The sequence below is a fragment of the Apodemus sylvaticus genome, chromosome X (assembly GCF_947179515.1).
Source record: "Apodemus sylvaticus chromosome X, mApoSyl1.1, whole genome shotgun sequence".
Lineage (NCBI taxonomy): Eukaryota > Metazoa > Chordata > Mammalia > Rodentia > Muridae > Apodemus > Apodemus sylvaticus.
Genome location: NC_067495.1, coordinates 5,635,999 through 5,641,578, shown reverse-complemented (window position 1 = coordinate 5,641,578; position 5,580 = coordinate 5,635,999). Strand labels below are relative to the sequence as shown.

General features: G+C 38.5%; 1 pseudogene; it reads left to right on the top strand.

Annotated features, from left to right (window-relative positions):
- The first annotated feature begins 1,037 nt into the window (after positions 1-1,037).
- Positions 1,038-1,679, top strand: LOC127675476 (14-3-3 protein eta-like; annotated as a pseudogene).
- The last annotated feature ends 3,901 nt before the right edge of the window (positions 1,680-5,580 follow it).

Genomic DNA, 5,580 nt, shown 5'->3' with positions numbered 1-5,580 from the left:
TTTATTCAAACTTGAGCTTGGACAACATCACCATCTCTGATGCAGGAGAATGGGGAGGGTCAGCTCTAAGCTTAGTTTCAGGCAAATATTTATAGAGACAAGAAAGGGGTTTCTAGCCTGGCACACATCTGAATGGAGGGCAATTATGGCCTTTAACATAATTGTCTGATGCTTGGAGCCAAATCATAAATTTAACTTTTGCATTTTTCCTGATTGGTAGTTGTTAGGAAGCAAAGTTCCAGGGGCAGGCTTGTGACCTGGGGGTGCAGATTTGTTGGGTAATAGCCTGGAAACTGGTGCTAGACACAGGTCTTAGTGTGTGTGTGTGTGTGTGTGTGTGTGTAACTTGGAAACTGGTGATAGACACAGCTCTTCATGGGGGTAGCCTAGAAGCTGGAATGTTAGTTAACTTTAGTTAGGTTCAGCCTTAGGTCAGGTTCAACCTTAGTTCAGGTTCTCTGAAATGGAATCTGAACCAAAAAGATTTGGTCTCTCATTTAATGTAACTATTTGAGCTTCTATTTTGTGATATTTATCTTTCTCTTTAATTCAGAAGTCAATGTAATGTACCTTACATAGAAATTAGTATTTATTTTCTCTAAAAAGCCAGATATTCATTATGTTAGGGATAGCAGTCTATATGACGTGCTCCTAATGATTCATTCTTGTGTTACAATGTATTCAAAAGCAACATAGGAAATACATAAAAGAATGAGTGTGTTTATGTTCTAATAACACTTTATTTGCAGAAGCAAGATGGTTTTTTCATGGACGAAACCTATATTTAGCTTGATTTAACATGCACACAGAAACTGGCCAAGTAGCAGGGACATAATGGAATAAGAGAAGTATGAATTTTAATTACTTTCTGGAATGGAATCATTTATTTATTTTCCTCAAATTTAGTTATCTTGCCTGTGAAATGAGACCCATAATATTTTCAAGTATTACTGAGAGCAAAAGAAAGGTTCCAGGGTGAGCGAGCAAGAAAGCAGGCTATGCAGGCATGTGAGGCAAGGCCAAGTTGAGAAAGCAATATGGCAGATCAAGATCAGCTGCTGCAGTGGGCACAACTGGTGGAATGGACAGAGAGCTACAATTACATGGCCTCCACCATGAAGGTGGTGTCAGAGCTGAATGAACTGCTAATGAAGATAGAACTATACTCTCTGTGACCTACAACAATGTAGTTGGTGCCAGGCCACCTTCTTGAAGGGTTATTAGTAGCATTGAGCAGAAAACCATGAGAAGAAGTTGGAAAAAGTTAAACCCTAGAAGGAGCTAGAGACAGTTTGCAATGATGTCTTGGCTCTGCTTGACAAGTTCCTTATCAAGAACTGCAATGATTTTCAGTATGAGAGCATGGTGTTCAACCATCTGGTTTGGCCCGGCCCCTAATTTTTCTATTATGAGATCCAGAATTCCAGAACAGGCCTGTCTCTTAGCCAAACAAGCCTTTGATGGTGCTATAGCTGAGATGGACACATTAAATGAGGATTCCCTATAAGAACTCCACTCTCATCATTTAGTTGCAAAGAGATAACCTCACCCTCTTGATGAACGACCAGCAGGATGAAGAAGGAAGAGAAGGCAACGAAGACCCTTCAGGTCCATGGTCCCTCCTTCACCCACAACCCCCATTATCACTGATTCTTCTGTGCAACAATCACTATATCTAGTGCTAAACCTATCCATATAGGCAGCACAGCTATTCAGGTCTGTCCTTCTGTCCCTTGGGAAGCAGTTTCAGATAAACCTTCATGGGCATTTACTGGACTGATGGTTGCTTTGATCCACCCTTTTGAATTGCGCAATAAAGTTTATTCTGAACGAGGCATTTTATTATGTCTGTTGGTTTATAGCAAATCCGGGTGATGGTAATTGAGGAGTGTAGAAAGGAGAATTAGCCAACACAGGTTATGGCTGTTATTTAAAACAAGCCAATAGTGTTCTGATAAGCAGTACATCTTGTGCATACAAAAATGAGGTTGAGCCTCTCACCTCTCCCTTCAGCTAATGGATACTGACACAGTTACAACTTGTTCCTTCACCATCAGCTTTATAAACGGTTCTCATGAGCTTTCAGCAGCCCTTTCTGTGTCTCTTTAAATTATGATGTGCGCACACCTTCTTTTCAATGCAATTCATCAGAAGTTCTTGATATATGTAACTCTTTTTTCTGATTGTGATTAAGAATCATGGATTTATTTTTTGTAACTCTTTGGCTATTGATCTTGTATACCCTGACAGCATCATGTGTGTCAACCTGTTTCAATCATGACGGGTGGTTATGAAATGCCAGACTGCTAAAATAAATGTTTTGGACTTAAAAGAGTAAATAAATGTAGATGTAACCCTTGGAGATTCACAAGCCTATTTGCAGCCATGAACATGATAGCAACATGTTGTCAGTACACACACAACATGATGAAAAAAGAAAGAAAAAAAAAGAAAAGTTTTTCTTTCCAATGGCTTTTCTGAACATGAGACCTATTTACATTTTCCCCAGACTTTTCTAAACCTAAGACCTAATTACATTTTTCTAGACTTTAGTTATGTAAGAAAATAGCACTGCCATTACTGGTTTAAGCATCTATACATACATTTTCCACTGTACTAGTGAACAACTCACATGCCCTGGCTTTTGAAGTAATATAGAATACATTGAATAAAATAAACTAGATTCATATTTTCAAGAGTCCAAACAGAGTACAAGTTGGATATTACCTAATAGAAAATTTGAAAGTAGAAATGCTCTCAAATGTGAAATTTCCATTTCTGACCTTGTCTGATAGATCATGGTAAAAATGCAGTCATGCCAAAAAATTGTTCTATACTTTTGTATATACTTTACATGTACAAATGTGCATTTTGTGTCTATCTGTATGTAAATGCAAATATTGGAATTTGTTAAAACCAGGAACATGTTTACTCTTATGTATTTTGGATATGGGGATCTCATGAGTAATGGAGACTTCAGACTGAAACCTGTGAAAAATACTAGGAGAAATGGCAAAAGATTTTCTTTTCTTTTCTTTTCTTTTCTTTTCTTTTCTTTTTTCTTTACTTGGATATTTATTTATTTACATTTCAAATGCTTTCCCCTTCCCCAGTTTCCCCTCTGCAAAGCCCCGATCCCATCCCCATTTACCATGCTTCTGTGAGGGTGCTCCCCCACCTACCCACCCACTCCTGCCTCACTGCCATAGCATTACTCTACACTGGACCATCAAGCCTTAACAGGACCAAGGGCCTCCCCTCCCATTGATGCCAGATAAAGCCCATTCAGATCCATCAGTCTTTGCCCTAATTCCTCTGTTGGGGTACCTGGGCTCAATCCAATGGTTGGCTGCAAGCATCCACATCTGTATTAGTCAGGATGTGGCAGATCCTCTCAGGAGACATCTATATCAGGCTCCTGTTAGCATGTACTTCTTGGCATCTGCAATAGTGTCTGGGTTTTGTGACTGTATATAGGATGGATCCCCAGGTGGGGCAGTCTGTAAATGGTCTTTCCTTCAGTCTCTGCTCCAATTGTGTCCCTGTATTTCCTTTAGACAGGAGCAAATCTGGGTTAAAATTTTGGAGATGGGTGGGTGGCCGCAGCCTTCAACTGGGGGCCATGCCTAACCTCTGGATATGGTCTTGACAGGTTCTCCCTCTGGGTATTTCAGCCAGTGTCATACCTGTGGTTTCATGGGAGACTCCTGCTTTCCTAGAATCTGGGACATTCTGGTTGCTAACACCAGTTCCCTATTCCCCATTGCTACACAGCTCTGTTCAATTTCCTGACCCTCTGTATATCTCCTCCATCTCCTCCCTTACCTGATTCTTCCCCTCTTATTCTCCTCCCCCTCCTCTTTTCCTCCCAAGTTCCTCCCACCCACTACCTCCCTTGATTATTTTGTTCCCCTTTCTAAATAGGACTGAAGCATCCACTCTTTGGTTTTTCTTCCTCTTTAGCTTCATGTGGTCCATGAGTTGTATCATAGGTATTTCATGCTCTTTACATATCTACTTAATAGTGAGTACATACCATGTATGCTCTTTTGTGACTGAGTTATCTCACTCAGGATGATTTTTTCTAGATCCATCCATTTGCCTGCAAGTTTCATGAAGTCATTGTTTTTAATAGGTTAGTAGTATTCCATTGTCTAAATGTACCACATTTTCTGTATCTATTTCTCTGTTGAGGGATATCTGAGTTCCTTCCAGCTTCTGGCTATTATAAATATGGATGCTATGAACATAGTGGAGCACGAAATGGCAAGACTTAACATAATTTAACAGAAGATCATTTAGTGCTAAGTATATGCTATATACATGAGAGAATGACAGGCATAAACAGCCATGGAGCAAATTAATAAATACAATTACAATCATATTTTAGTGCATTTTTCTGTGTTTGCCATATTGTCTCATTTTTAAGACAACTTGATACAAGATAGAGCCATCTGGTAAAAGAGAGACCCTCAACTGAGAAAATGCTTACATCAGATTGGCCTGTGGACAACCATGTGGTGACATTTTATTGATTGATGATTGATGTCCAGTTCACTGTAGGGTGGTACTAGCCCTTGATAGGTGTTCCAGGGTTATATAACAAAGCAGGAGAAAGCCAGAAAAAAGCAAGCCAGTAAGAAGTCTTTCTCCACATCTTCTACATCAGTTCTTGCTCCCATCTTTCTGCCTTGAATTCCTACCCTAATGCCATTTGATGATGAATTGTGGTATGGAAGTGTAAGTGAAATAACCCCTTTCTTCCTCAAGTACGTATATTCTTAACGATTTTATTATTTTATAATATGAGTTTATCATTAGATAAACAGTAAAAAATCCTAATTAAGAAATGTGCTTTACAAACATTGTGTTACTTAAAAGTTGAAACTTTATTGCAAACTTTCAGGGAGCACCGATACCTACACTATTTTTTTTCAAGTAGTTTTATTGGCCATTAGCATTGCTTAGTAACAATGTAATTATTAAATAACATTTATCAGGATTATACTCTCCACTATTTCCCCCTCTAACTTGGCCCAGAAAATTCTCATTACATTTGTCTACCCATTTCATTACTTTCAACAAAAATAATTTTTACTGAGGCTTCTAAACTGTTTAGATGTAATGCTATATGGCACAATTAAATTATAGCATAATTAGCATAGTGTATACATGAACTTTTTGAAAGTTATTTTTTTGGTCAAGAGTGAAATTTGTTTTGTTTTAGCTTTTTGTGGAAATTTTCTCTGGAGGCTTGGCTGTCCTGGAACTCACTCTTGTAGACAAGGCTGCATTTGAACACTGAGATCTACCTGCCTCTGCCTCCAGAGTGCTGAGATTAAAGTTGTGCCCGAACACTGCCCAGGGAAGAGTAAGTTTTTAAGGATGATGAAATTTTGTAGAATGAATATTTCAGTAGCTAATAACATAATTTGAGCTTGCAAGAATTTTATATGGTGATCTTTAAACTATTGATTTTACAAAAAAATGTTAATTCATTGAGAATTCCATACATGGGTGGAATGTATTTTGATCACATTCATTCTTCTACTCACTGTTCTCTTTGGTAACCTCAGATAC